The sequence below is a fragment of the Lygodium microphyllum genome, chromosome 24, assembly GCF_053477565.2.
Source record: "Lygodium microphyllum isolate KBCC chromosome 24, Lygodium_microphyllum_v1.1.10, whole genome shotgun sequence".
NCBI lineage: Eukaryota > Viridiplantae > Streptophyta > Polypodiopsida > Schizaeales > Lygodiaceae > Lygodium > Lygodium microphyllum.
In genome coordinates this window covers 87,161,181-87,175,714 of record NC_141158.1, presented here as the reverse complement: position 1 = coordinate 87,175,714, position 14,534 = coordinate 87,161,181, and positions in this window count along the sequence as shown.

Below are 14,534 nucleotides of genomic sequence, written 5' to 3'. Positions count from 1 at the left end.
CAAAGTCAGAAAAGAGAAAAATCAAACAACAGGCTTTGAAGTTTTCCTTGATCGCAGGGACACTATATCGGTAGGGTGTTGATGATATCTATCACCGATGTGTGATGCCTGAGGAGGTTCCTTTTATCTTAGAAGAGTGCCATGACTCTGCATGTGGAGAACACTTCGCTGGGCGGTTGACTGCACAGAAAGATTTAAGAGCCGGATATTGGTGGCCATCCATCTTCCAATATTCATTTGAGTACGTTAAGAGATGTGATACCTGTCAAAGGTATGACAGCAGAGAGAATAGGAAATGCCCACTTATGCCTATCATGGCTATCCTTCCATTTGAGAAGTGGGGCATTGACTTTGTGGGTTCTATAACCCTATCGTCTACTTTCCAGAAAATGTACATTATAGTAGCAACTGATTATTTCACAAAATGGTCAGAAGCGCGGGCGACGAGACAAGACAATGCAAAAGAGACTGCAAGTTTCCTTTTAGAGCAGATTATCTACCGTTTCAGTCCCCCGAAAAAATTAGTATCAGACTGTGGAATCCATTTTTTGAACAAAGTGATCAAAAGCTTGACTGAAGCTTGGCAAATCAGGCATAATAAAATGACCCCCTATAATCCGCAAGCAAATGGACAAGTCGAAAGTACTAATAAGCAGCTTGTGGGTATCTTGTCTAAAATAGTCTTTGAGAAGAAACGAGACTGGGACAAGAAGTTGTATGTTGCAGTATGGGCGTACAATACCACATTTAAGCGAGCTACCAGCCATACTCCATTTAAATTAGTTTATGGGGAAGAGTGTGTGTTACCCCTCGAAATCGAGTTGCCAACCATACGGTTTGCAATTAACCACTCTTTGGGAGATGAGGATTCTCTCTTTGAACGTTTCAAACCATAGCCCATCTGGATGAACTGAAGTTGCAGAGCTTATTACACCAAGAGGTAGCCAAACGTCGGATGAAGCAGTTGCACGACCTTAGAGCGAAGAAATATACCTTTAAAAAAGGGCAATTAGTTCTGTATTACGATGCACGTAGGGAGCTGTTTCTAGGGAAGCTAGAACCTAAATGGGATGGCCCCTAGAAGATTGTTAGGATAGGGAAAAATAGGTCTACAGCTCTATTAGTTGATCTATAGGGTGTTGAGTTTAAAAATAAGGTTAATCTTAATAAGACTAAACCTTATTATTTCTAAGTATGCTAATATGGAGAAATGCATTGCAGGTCCATGCTGGGGATGATTTGAGACCTCCACAAGAGCTTAAAGTTGGTTGATGGGGCGGTTAATTCCTTATTTGGAGCACCCATATCTGGGGCAAAGATACCATCAAGGGAAACTTATCTGGTGGAGCAAAGGATACAAAGTGATTGAGCAAGAAGACGGAACCTTTGTGTGGGAGATCAACGTCTTCTGCCATCACTGCTTACGACTGTTGACAAGTATCCCTGTTGAGTTCAATGAAGAAGGTGGGATGGAGCCATCAGTTCACCCTCTAAACATGCTAAATTTTGACTATCATAATTACGAATAGAGGAGTTCGTGATGGCAGGCTGTGTAAACCCATTGTGGATGTATACATTATATTTTGACGGAGCATCCAAGGGCCCTAATAAAAAATGGAGTGTTGGAGTAGTAAACCGAGATCCCTGACGTAGAGTTATGATGAAGTTAGCTACTTATCTCGGGGTAGGATTCACTAACAATATGGCGGAGTATAAAGCCTTGATTATGGGACTGCATATTGCCAAACAAGGTGGTATTCAGCGGTTGTTAGTAAAAGGGGATTCCCAGTTGATCCTGAATCAGCTAGATGGGACATACACAGTGCAAAATCCCATTCTTTGTATGTATCATCGAACTACGATGACCCTTCTTGAGGAGTTTAAGAGAGTGTCTTTTCAGCTGCTTCCATGTTATTGGAATCATTTTGCGGATTCACTGGCAAATCTTACTTATAAAGAAGACATTTTCTTCAACTGTGGTCCTAGTTTGGATATTGCTATCAATAATGAAACAGGACCCGGTCGCTTGTGGGGAATGTTATCAGAGCATGCAATATATGGCAGACGATGGTTTATATGGGTGATGCAAAGAGTAGCCGGGACCAATCTACCGTTATTATCCTGGACCCATAGGCTGATTAGACAACATGTTATGCATACGCCTCTTGCTATATATGTAGGAGGGATGGGTCATAACCTTATACATTTAGTTTAGGGTTGTGAGCCCTGTGTTTTTCCTCCTTAGAAAGGAGCCTATTATTGTATATCTATACTATTTCAGGGAGGGATATGTAGGTGCTATTCTGTTTTATTTCGTTAGGCCACGAGGGCTGATCAGTTTTTGTAGTGAACTCTTTTATTTCATTAGGCCAAGAGGGCCGATCAGTTTTTGTACTGAACTATTTTATATCATTAGGCCAAGAGGGCCGATCAGTTTTTGTAGTGAACTGTTTTATTTCATTAGTCCAAGAGGGCTGATCACTTTTTGTAGTGAAATGCTTTATTTCATTAGGCCGAGAGGGCCAGTTGTCTGTTTAGTACGGGTGCAGTTAATGGTTTCTCGTTTTAGTCCTATGCTAGACAGGTTCAAAGAAGAGCTTGGAAGAAGCCTTTGTCACGCGAAAGCTTCTCGTGGCCCTATCCAGGTGATATTTCTCCTTTATGAGTACCGTGTTTTATGGTTTATGTGTCTGTGTACTTGTAGGGGATTTCGTTTCTTTATTGGGGACCGAAGACCAAGGCATGAAGTCCCAGGTTTAGGTTAGGTATGTCTGAGTAGTTGCTGCCTCCTGTAAAGGCATTGTCAGACATTAAAGACCTGTTTTAGAAGGTGGTCCTAGTGAGCCTATTCTGCTAGCCTGTTAGGCAACCTTTCTAGGCATTCTTGTTAGTTGTGAGGCCGTTAGAGAAGCCTGCCAGAAAAAATAATAATGATAAGAAGAAGGAAAAACCATGAATATCTCAAAGAAAAATATATATATAGAGGTGTGTAAAAAGGGGTTCTAACCCCTATAAACAGAAAAGAAAAGAAAAAAATCTTAAAAGTAGTTGATCATTGCCTTGGAAGGCCTGGTAGGTTTCTGGGGATGAGTCAGACCCGAGGCCAATGCCTTGCCCTTCCTTGGGGTGACATCTTGCCAAAAAAGAAGAAAGTAAGGAAGTTGGAGTGAAAATGAAAGTGAGTATCAGAAAAGGTTTAAGTGCCGCCTTGCGAGGGCTTAGTAGGTTCTTGGATACCAAGATAGAACCCAAGGCCGATGCCCTATTCTCCTTGGGTCACTACGCTCAGCTCCCTCATTTCTACATGCCCAAGTATGGAAGAATATAAAAAACCTAAAATAAAAAATGTGCTGAAAGAAAATACTTCTTGATCAGGCTATAGGAGTCCTCGCCTAGTCGGAGCTCCTGGTTGTGTCTCGTCCTTAGTTAGGTAGGTAGTTCAGACCACCACCTAGGGCAACTTCTTTGATAGGCTTTTTAGCTTGGCCGTGTCAAAGCAGTCAGTTAGTGACTAGCTTCAGGATTTCTATCAGATTATGCTGGGCCTACTCCTTGTGGATTTCATGCCTTGGTTTTGTCAGGGGTAGGGTGAGCATTGTGCTGTGTTTTATTGTGTATCTATTTTGTATCAGCTTGATGCTTCCGTTGTTTGTTTTTGTGCAGATCTATTCGTGGGTTTGATGGGCTGAGTCGCCCTATCCCATGGTCGCCAATGAAAGCTAGATTTTAGGGCAGCAAATGGGCCTAAAAGCTGTAGAAAAATGTGAAATTTAGGGGAAAATTTTTCAATCACGAAGGCGGCGCCTCGACCTAGGACGATTTTAAGCGTCAAGTGCTTTAAAGGTGCCCGTGCGACACTTGCATATTTTTAGTAAATTTTTCATCTGCCGGATCAAGTTGCGGGAGCTGCTAGTCAATGCGGGATGTCAAGACAGACGCCCAGGATTTTTCGGATTGCGAATCGGACGCCAAACGAAGGAGATGCCAAAAATTGGTCAAAAACCGAAAATGTGAACAATTAGAAGTGACAAAAGGGGGGTGCCCTTTGGTAGCACCCCCCCAATTTCAACGTCTCATGCACCAGCATGAACTGCCCGTCGACGTCGTGCAGCAAAACGCGCCCCCCCCCCCCCAAAATCGATGTTGAAGGCTACGAAGAAGCCATAGAAATGAAGGCAGCAGGAAAACACATTAATTCTTTGCTTCAAATCGCCGCCTCTCACACATGGAATGATAGACTGTAGAGAGAGAACAAAAATCAGTATTTCTCTCTCCTCCCTCTCTCACCTCTAAGGGGCGGTGCACGTGAGAAGAAGAAAAAAGAAGAAGGAATGGCGGATGCTCATCCGACGAAGATCTGATTGCTTCGTGGATGAAGAGGGGATGAAGACGGCAATGCGGAGTCATGCTGAGCATTAAATGCATGCTGGAAATCAGTCCTGTAACCAAGAACAAAAAACTGAAACCCGAAAATAAGCGGTAATGCTATTTTTACAAAGAAAAATGATCTTTTTCTTTATGAAACCTTGTTCATATGGGATGAAATTTCATTATGATATTGTTTTTCATGATTTTCAACTATTTGCAACTTGAAAATCAGAAAATATAAGGCTACATGGCCGGAATTAGTGTCAAAATACATGAAAAACACGCGTTTTAAGGGTAAAATTGGGGTTTTGCTATATAAATGAGAAATATGATATGTCACACCAACTAAAGTTGAGTTTTTGCTATTAATGAGCCCAAGGGTCACAGCCCACAATCAACTTTCATTTTCAGTTATTATTTATTAAAGAAAAATAGGAAAAAAGATCCAAAAATGAAAAAAATGAGTTTAAATTTAGGGAAAAATAGAAAACGGACTGAGGAAAATTATGGAAAATTATATCTATGTTTGCACAATGTATAACGATGGCAAAGCATGAGGTTGGCCTTGGTTTGTCTCTGTTTCTATGTTTTGTTCGTATTTATCGTTCTTTTAAAAGGGAGAAATGCATAGAAACCCTGTCTAACCGATCAACGATGCAAAATGCTACGAGTTGGATGAAGGGGGGACTGAAATGCTGAAAGATAAAGAAAAGATTTGATTTATGCATTGCACTTGGCATATAGGAAACAGTTTGAATAAAGAGGATGGTAGCATGAGCATATGGCTCGGTGCCTCCTTTCAACGTAGCACACACTAGTAAAATTCATGGAAAGAATGCTTTATGCACCATTCACGATGCTTATCTTTCTTTTGTCTAATCACATATTCATACACAATTTTCATTAATCATAATAATTAAAAGGAAAAACCTCTTGGATGCATGGCACCTGTTTTCCTTAGGTTGTGACCAATGATGAGCGTGAGGGGATGTCCTAAGCTGTAGGTTAGTCATTGGGCCCTAAGGGGAAAATGTAGTGAGGAATGGTACATCCTAGAACGTAAAATATTTGTACCTTGAGAGGAGTATATGCGGAAATGTTCTATATGTCTAGCAGTGCATCAAGGGGCCAATCCTTGTGATGTAGGAGAGCTGTAGTGGGGCTCCGACTATTAGTCGATGGAGTGCCTCCTATGTACGTGTGACGAGGTGTTATACCTATGTAATTTGGGATCTCCCTCTGTGGAGAAGGGTAGGAAACCATTGGACTATAAACTACGAACACATTTAGTGTACCTTTGGTAGACGCTCGTGGCCGCTAGGCCGTGGGCGTTGGGTTCTCTTATAGTAGAGATCCGGCTAGTGCCATAGCCAGTGCCGGCCCATTTTAGGTCCCATCAAGAAGTGAGAATAAATATACTTGAAGTAGTACATACAAATGTTTGTGGGCCTACACAGAATCTATCTCTTGGTAGCAACAAATACTTTGTCATATTTATTGATGACTGTTCAAGGAAGCTATGGGTATATTTTATGAAGGAGAAGAGTGATGTATTTGAGCACTTCAAATCTTTCAAGGCAGTTGTTGAAATAGAAATAGGCTTGAAAGTGAAGTGCTTGAGATCACATGGAGGGGGAGAGTACATCTCTAATGATTTTACTGGCTTCTTGAGAACCCATGGGATAAAGAGGCAATTTACTTATAGGTATACCGCACAGTAAAATGGGGTTGCAGAAAGAAAAAATAGGCATATTGCAGAAGTTGCACATGCATTAATGGTTGAAAATAATATGCCATAACATTTTTTGTCTAAAGTTGTCCATACTGTTGTCTATATTATGAATAGAACCCCACAACTGTAGTTCATGGGATGACTCCCAAAGAATGCTTTACTGATAAGAAGCCCGATGTATCACACTTGAAGGTATTTGGCTGTGTTGCATATGTTCATGTGCCAAATGAGCTACGGAAGAAGCTTGATCCAAAGACTAAAAAATGTATTTTTATTGGATACTCTTTAGATCAGAAAGGGTATCGTTGTTATAACCCTGTCACAGGTACGTTCAGAGTGAGCAAGGACATTATTTTTTATGAGATGAGCAGTTGGTATGCACTCGCTGGTGATGTATTAGATGATGATAATGATCATGAGAGCTATGTGTAGAAAGAAAAGCAAGAATCATGGAGTATTAGTGGACCAGAAACATCATCTGGTACTACACCTATAGTGAGCCCTTGGTCTGGGAGACTAAGGAGTAGCCCCACATCTTTAAGTGTATTTATAAGTGTTGTAAGAAAAGACAAAGGAAAGAAGAAAGTGCTAGATGGTAATGATGCATCTACTAGTCATTTAGGATTTGATGGAGATCCTAGTGGTTCAGAGAGTTTGGATGATGAGCTTGGCATTCCTTCAATCAGGACATTAGGTGTACAGAGAGCTCATAGTAATGTAAAGAATCTATTGAGTGATCCAGTGGTACGCATGTCTAGTAGGGTCAGATTGTCAAGATTGTGGGAGAGAAGGAAGGAGTCTCACTTGTAGCTTTCTTGCTTGCACAATGGGGGAATAAACACACAGGTGGAGGCTGAAAATAGTTTTACTCTTCTTAGTTGTGTAAGCCAAAAAGAACTTGTATACATAGAAATAGAAGAACCCCATATATGGGTCTCAAACCAAACTCAACTAACTAAGGTGGAATACTAACTGAGCCACGAACTAGAGTAGATAAGGATAGCTGTCATCTAGCTATTATTCATGGGCGGTGTACCAACCGCATCTGCAACTAACAAGTCGGTGACATAAATGCACAACAGTCACCCTGGCATATCACGAGTGGAGCTCGATATCTCAACACTCCCCCTCGAGCTCAATCCCAATTCCTGCACACCAAGTAGGTCTCTGAACTTGTGCAACTTCTCTGCGTCCAATGCCTTAGTAAATATGTCAGCTACCTGATCCTCTGTGCCAACATAAACTAGATCAATAAGACCTAGTAAAACCCTCTCCCGCACATAGTGATAATGCACCTCAATGTGCTTTGTTCTAGCATGATAGACTGGGTTATTTTCCAAGTGTATACTACTCACGTTGTCACAATAAATGAAAACTAGCCCATCCGTAGACTGATGCATATCATAAAGTAGCTTATGCAACCAAGCTACCTCACATGCAGCCATTGTTGCACCCCTGTACTCACCCTCTGTACTCGACAAGGCAACTGTAGGCTGTTTCTTGCTGCTCCAAGTGACTGCAGTACTCCCAAAAGAGAACACATATCCACTGGTAGATCATCTATCAGAAATACTACCAGCCCAATAAGCATCAGTGTATCCATGCAACTGTATTTGAACCCCAGTCTCATAAAATAGCCCATACTGCAATGTGGACTTCACATACCTGAATATCCGTCTAGCCGCATCCAAATGTGGTTTCCTTGGAGCCTGCATAAACTGACTTACCAATCCAACATCATAGCTCAAATCTGGCCTGGTAATAGTCATATAAATCAAACTTTCTACTATGCATCTGTACATAGTAGGGTCTTCGAGAAGCTCACCTGCATTTGCGCTCAACTTCACATTCTGCTCCAAAGGAATTAAAATAGGATTACAGCTTGTCATCCCATATTTGGACAATATGTCCAATCCATACTGCCTCTGCAAGAGCCATATCCCACTTGGTGATCTAATCACCTCAATGCCCAAGAAATAACGCAGCTCTCCCAAATCCTTCATCTCAAATTTCTGCTTCAATAGCATTTTCACATGAAGGATATCTTCATCACTATCACCTGTGATAATCAAATCATCAACATAAATGACAAGCAACATAATACCATTCTCTGTTTTTCTCACATAAAGTGAGAAATCTGCCTTCAAAATCTGAAAGCCAATAGTGACAAGATACTGTCCTATCTTGTCAGACCATGATCTAGGTGCTTGCTTCAAGCCATACAAGGCTTTCTTCAACCTGCAAACAAACTCAGGATGAACAGCATGCACATAACCTGGTGGCTACTCCATATAGACCTCTTCTTGCAAATCACCATGCAAGAAGGCATTCTTTACATCCATCTGATGTAGAGACCATCCCTTTGATGCAGCCATAGCAATGACTGCTCTTACGGTTGCCATCCTTGCAACTGGGCTGAATGTTTCTTCATAATCAATGCCATATATTTGTGCATACCCCTTGACTACTAATCTTGCCTTGTATCTGTTCACAGAGCCATCTGCATTGTGCTTTACCTTATAAACCCACTTACAACCAATTGCATTCTTATCTTTAGGCAAAGGTACCAATTCCCATGTAGCATTTGCTTCCAAAGCATCCATTTCTTCATCCATGGCTTTCTCCCATTTTTCTTTTTCCATGGCTTGCTCAAAAGAAGTGGGTTCTGGTTCCTGTATCACTTTGACTATATAGGCATAGTGAACGGCTGTAAATCCATCATATTTCAGCCTATCCACAGGATACCTAGCTCTGGTAGACCTGCGCAAAGTAGGCTCAATTCCAGATGCTCTCAAAACATCCCTAGTCTTCCTTACTCCAGGTGTAACAACAGAAGGAATACCCAACTCATCATCAATGCTCTGTTCTGAGCCACTGGACTCACCATCTACATAAGAGTGACCTACATTCACATCAAACATGGGCTGATCTACCTTCTCTTTTCCTTTTCGTGATACCTGCATACCACTATCTGCATTGCTTTGACAAGATTCTCCTGATCTCAATCTGCCTATCCATGGCGAAGAATGTGAACCACTGCTAGTGGACGCTCCAAGTCCACTAATATCTTGTGACTGCTGCTGTGAATTCTGTGCAACATTACCATTTTGTGCATCTACATTATCAATCACATTTACTGGTTTATACTAGCTACTCATCTCATAAAAAACAACATCTCTGCTCACTGTAAACTTACGAGTAGAAGGGTTATAGCATCTATACCCTTTTTGCTGCAGAGAGTAACCAATAAAGATACACTTCTCAGCTTTTGGATCCAACTTGGATCTCAACTCATCTGGCACATGAACATAGGAAATGCAACCAAAAATCTTCAAATGAGAAATATTTGGTTTCCTACCAGTATACCTCTCCTCTGGAGTCATCCCGTGTATTGCTGCAGTGGGAGTCCGGTTCATTATGTAGACTGCTGTAGCAATTGCTTCAGGCCAGTAAAAATCTGGCAAGTCTTTTTCGTTGAGCATGGCACGAGATACCTCTCCAATACTCCTGTTTTTCCTTTCTACAATTCCATTTTTTTGTGGGGTATAACTGCATGAATATTGCTGCTTTATGCCATGCTCCTCCAATAACCTTGCAAACTCATTTGAGAGGTACTCTCCCCCTCCATCTGACCTTAGGCATTTTATTTGCAGGCCTGTTTCTTTTTCAACCATAGCTTTAAAAGTTTTGAAATGCCCAAAAACTTCACTTTTCTTTTTCATAAAATACACCCAAACTTTTCTACTATTGTCATCAATAAAAGTGACAAAATAATGATAGCCTCCAAGGGATGCAGCTTTAGTAGTCCACACATCAGAGTGAATTAATTCCTATGGCTTCTTACTCTCTTGAACATGTCTAGGAAATGGTTTCCTTGCCTGTTTTCCAAACTGACAGGCTTCACATACCTTATGCATTTCTTCAACCTTGAATTTTGGCAATCCTGCAGCAATATTTTGGGCATGCATTGATTTAAGTCGCTGTACATTAACATGACCAATGCGTTTATGCCAGATATCAATATCTGCAACTACACCGGTCCCATGTGCAAACATTGCTGCACTCAATTCAAACATGTCTCCATCCAACGTAAATATTCTGCGCTTCTTCTTTCCTTTTGCTATCAAGCGACCTTTATTTTTCATATCCTCAACAAAGCATCCATGAGGATTAAATCTAACCTGCAAGCCCTGCTCAACCATTTGACCAACAGAAACGAGGTTCTTGGTGATATTCGGAACATGAAATACATCTGATAGGTATTTCTTTTTCCCATCCTGCATAAACAAAGGAATTTTTCCAATCTGCATAATAGGATATGCAGTATCATCACCAGTCTCCACAAATCCTGGTTTTTCCATTTTCCTTGCATCCTGCATCCACTCTGCATGACCTGTCATGTGGTTTGACGCACTTGAGTCAACATACCACACTTCGTTGCTTTCTTCTTCACTTATCACAGAATTGTTCATATGCTACACCATAAACAAATGCTCATTTCTGTCATCACCCTGTCTACTAGAAGATGCATAATTCCCTTGTTGCAATTTTTCATTCATGATGTCATTCTGCTTTTTATAGCAGCCTTTAGCCATATGACCCATTTTACCACAGTAGTAGCATTCAACATTGCTGTTTGCATTTTGGCCTCTTTGCCATCCACCACGACCTCTTTGGCTCCCCCTGCCTCTAGAGTTACCACGTCCTCCTCCATAGGACATGTTTTCTTGAGTTTGCTGCATATTCTGATTTCTACCACGGCCTCCAGATCGGCCTCCTCTACCTCTGTCTCTACCTCTTCCGGCATTTGAGTAGAAGACAGTTTCTTTTGAAGTTCCTCCTAAAGAAGATGCACCACCATTTCTCTGCTCCTCAGAAATTAGAAGAGCAAATCTTTCACGGATGAAAATGGATGTTCGGAACTGTGCATAATCCTTTCCTAGACCATTCAAGGTCACGGAAACTAAATCATCATCTTCCACTGGTGACCCAATGGAAGCAAGTGCATCTGCAATCTTCTTCACCTTCATGTGATAGTCATTGATGCTCATACTTTCTCTTTGCACATTGTGCAACTCTTGCTTGAGCTGCATTTTCCTTGCTTGCGTATTTGTGCTATACATTTTTGACAAAGTATCCCATACCTCCTTTGGCGTACTTGCATCCTAAATATGCACAATCATAGAGTTTGAAATAATGATAGATAGCCAGTACATTACTTTTCTAGCTCTCTCATGCCATCCTTTAAATGCCTGCATTTTCTGTTGATTAGGAACATCAGGAAGAACTGGTTCTTCTTCATTTCCTGCAACGAATTCCCAATATCCTTTTCCTATAAGAAAATTTGTCATTCTAAACTTCCATACTTGGAAGTTGTTCTTGTCAAGCTTTTCAGTGACAATCTGTGAAAGAGAATCAGACGCCATTACAGAACACTGCAAAGAATTCTATCACTGCAAAAAACACAGCTTCAGCCTCACAATGGAAAATTTGCAAAACTGACAAAAGTGGTATTCGACCACACAGTCACTTCCTAGTGACGATTTTGCATCAACAGGCAACAAGGATGATTCTGTGCCTCCCAATGTCTCTGCGCACAGGGATACAATGCAATTTCTACGGTAACTTTTCATCGACCTGTAGAACAGTGGTCGCACAGCATAAAACAGGGCCTTTTCCTAAGTGTGTGCAGAAAACTTCTGCCTCCAAAATAGGCCCCGAAATGGCCTCAAATAAAAAAAACAGAGATACCAAGGGCTAAATCCCTCTCTCGCAGAATATACTACCCTCTTGCTACACCGCGAAGGGCGTCTCAATCTGAGACAATGCACCCCTCCCCTAAAAGTGAGGTTATGCACCCCTCCTAGTTTTTCATTGTGAGGGAGGGTCACCTCTCTTTTGGTTAAAAACTCCCTTGGTATAAGCTTTTCCTCATGGGCATTTTTAAGATGGCAATGGCATGCTAGACTAATCAAATGGTCATGACATGCAAGGTAAAAATAAAAATCTATTTATTTTAATGAGATGAAAGTGGGAAAAAGGGTAAATGGACTGAAATTAAAAGGAAAAAATGAGAGGGATTTTATCCTCTTGTAGTGACTCACTACATTATAATGATTTTTCCACTTATCAACTACATGATTTCCTAATGAGATACATCAATCGTCAATCAAGCCGAGGGTTTAGCTTTAGATCATCATAATCATGATTGAGGTTTTGATTAGCCTAATTTAACGTCTACCACTTCAAGGGTGGTACTCAATTAGAAACTAGAAATAACATGTCCCTTATAGTGAAGGTTCGAAAACTGCCACTTATCAGTGGCTCTTGGCAAACGCATTGCCTGTAGAGACCTAAAACATACATTGACTCTAGGGCTTAGGCCCTCATGGCCTTGTGGCTAGGAGCATCAAGAGATTATACACTACTCTAAATAAATCATGCATTTTTATTGATTTGTGGTCCAATATTTTTCCCATCCTAACTCCAACAAAGGGAGTACCCAAACATACAAGTGATCAACTCCTTGATTCATGCACAAAGAGCTCCCCAAGTAGAATGTTGTGGCTCCTATGGCTCTCCTACAACTCGAGGATTTATCCTAGGATGCATCATCTAACACATAGAACACAAGCATAACAAAGTCCTCTCATAATATAAATATAACAATCTAGGAGATTGTATGTATTTCTCACTTAATTGGTTTTTCAAGATATCATACTATCCTACCACAAAGGGAAATATTACACTCTCAACGTTGCTCATCACCTCGACATACAATTGTAGTGCATCCAAGAACTTATATTTTAATACCATATTTATATTGCATATGAAAAGTGTATGGCACTCTCTACTCAAACAACTTAACAAAAAACTAGCCAATGTGAAGGCACAAATAATATTTCCATGATTTTTGTCTACTAGCATTGTGATGCATTGCTAGGGAATAGCACATCGAGCTAATACGTGGATACTAAACCCTTAAAACTTGTATGAACCATGGACTATATGCTAAGATATGAAAATAAACAAACAACTTAATCAAACATCTTTCCATTTCAGCCTCACAATCCCCTACTATTTACATTTAGATTGCTTGCACAATTGTAGGGAGATTTTGTGATAAATTTTCATTAAAATGAGTTCTAAAACATGCACTTTAAAATGGCACAAAAGAAAGTTAATCAAGAATATAAATCTTGTTTATGGTGGGTTTCTTAAGTTTGTGTTGACTTAAACTTTTGTTAGCTTCTTTTACTCCCTTTCCTCAGTGATGAATGGAAGCTCTAAGGTGGTAAGAATATGAAGTTAGTCTCACTCAGCCTTTGGGTATGAAACATATTTATTCTAGGGTTTTTATGTTGGGGTACATATGGTGTCACCACGCAACAAACCAAAAATATCATCTAGGTCAACTAAAATAGGCTTCTAGCTATCCATTTCAATATGCATAGCCGTAGTAGTATGATTGTCAAAAAGACTAGACCATTGTCCCAATCTTCAATGACTCGTGCAGTACACATCTAGGGTTGACTAAGAAATAGATCATCATCAATTCCTTTCATGACCACAAATATGAAAAAGAAATTGACACCAACAATCACCTGTGAGTCCTTCAATAGCCCAAGGGTTGAACTTTATAACCATTGGCAACAGTGAGATTAAAGCAAACAAGATCAAGTGGATGGTTTCCCCATGTCTTAAGCATTGCTTGATTCATGATGCTAATATCAGATCCTGTATTTATAATGCCTCATCTCATGAAGTCACCAAGGGCTACCACATACAAAATGACATGTTGTTCAACACCCTCCCAGAATGTGGCAACATTGAAAGCACCAAGAACAGGGTAGGTGGGAAGCTAGGCAATGGATTTTTAGGGTGCTCCTCAATAGGCTAGGCCTCATTACTTCCCTAAATCTAAGTCTTGGAAGTGATCCAAATGGTAGGAGTGTTCTTGAAGAGCATACCCAATGGTATTTAGACCCTCATTGAGGCTAAAGTAGCAAAAAAACCTGGGTCTACTTCTTCATACTATAACTTCCTTAGTTGACCTTGGGCAATAAGCAGTTGTGCTCCAAGTTTAGTAGCGAGTCTTCCAAAGGTGTTAGGTCTGATTGTTGAGGGAAAGGGATGTGTGCTATCAATGCCATGTGGATGTAAATTGTCCTTAGCTTCTTCTCAATGCAGTTAGGAAGAGCTACCATTGGGAGAAGCTTAAAGGTGACGTCCTCAAATATGTCACCGAGTGTTTGTCTTGTCAATGTATCAAAGCCGAACATGTCAAAATGCCAGGGAAGTTGCAACCGCTTGACATTCCCCAAATGAAATGGGAATTCATCAGTATGGACTTTGTTGTTGGCCTACCCCAAGTTCAGGGAGGATACAACTCCATCACGGTTGTGGTTGACATGCTGACTAAGGTTGCACACCT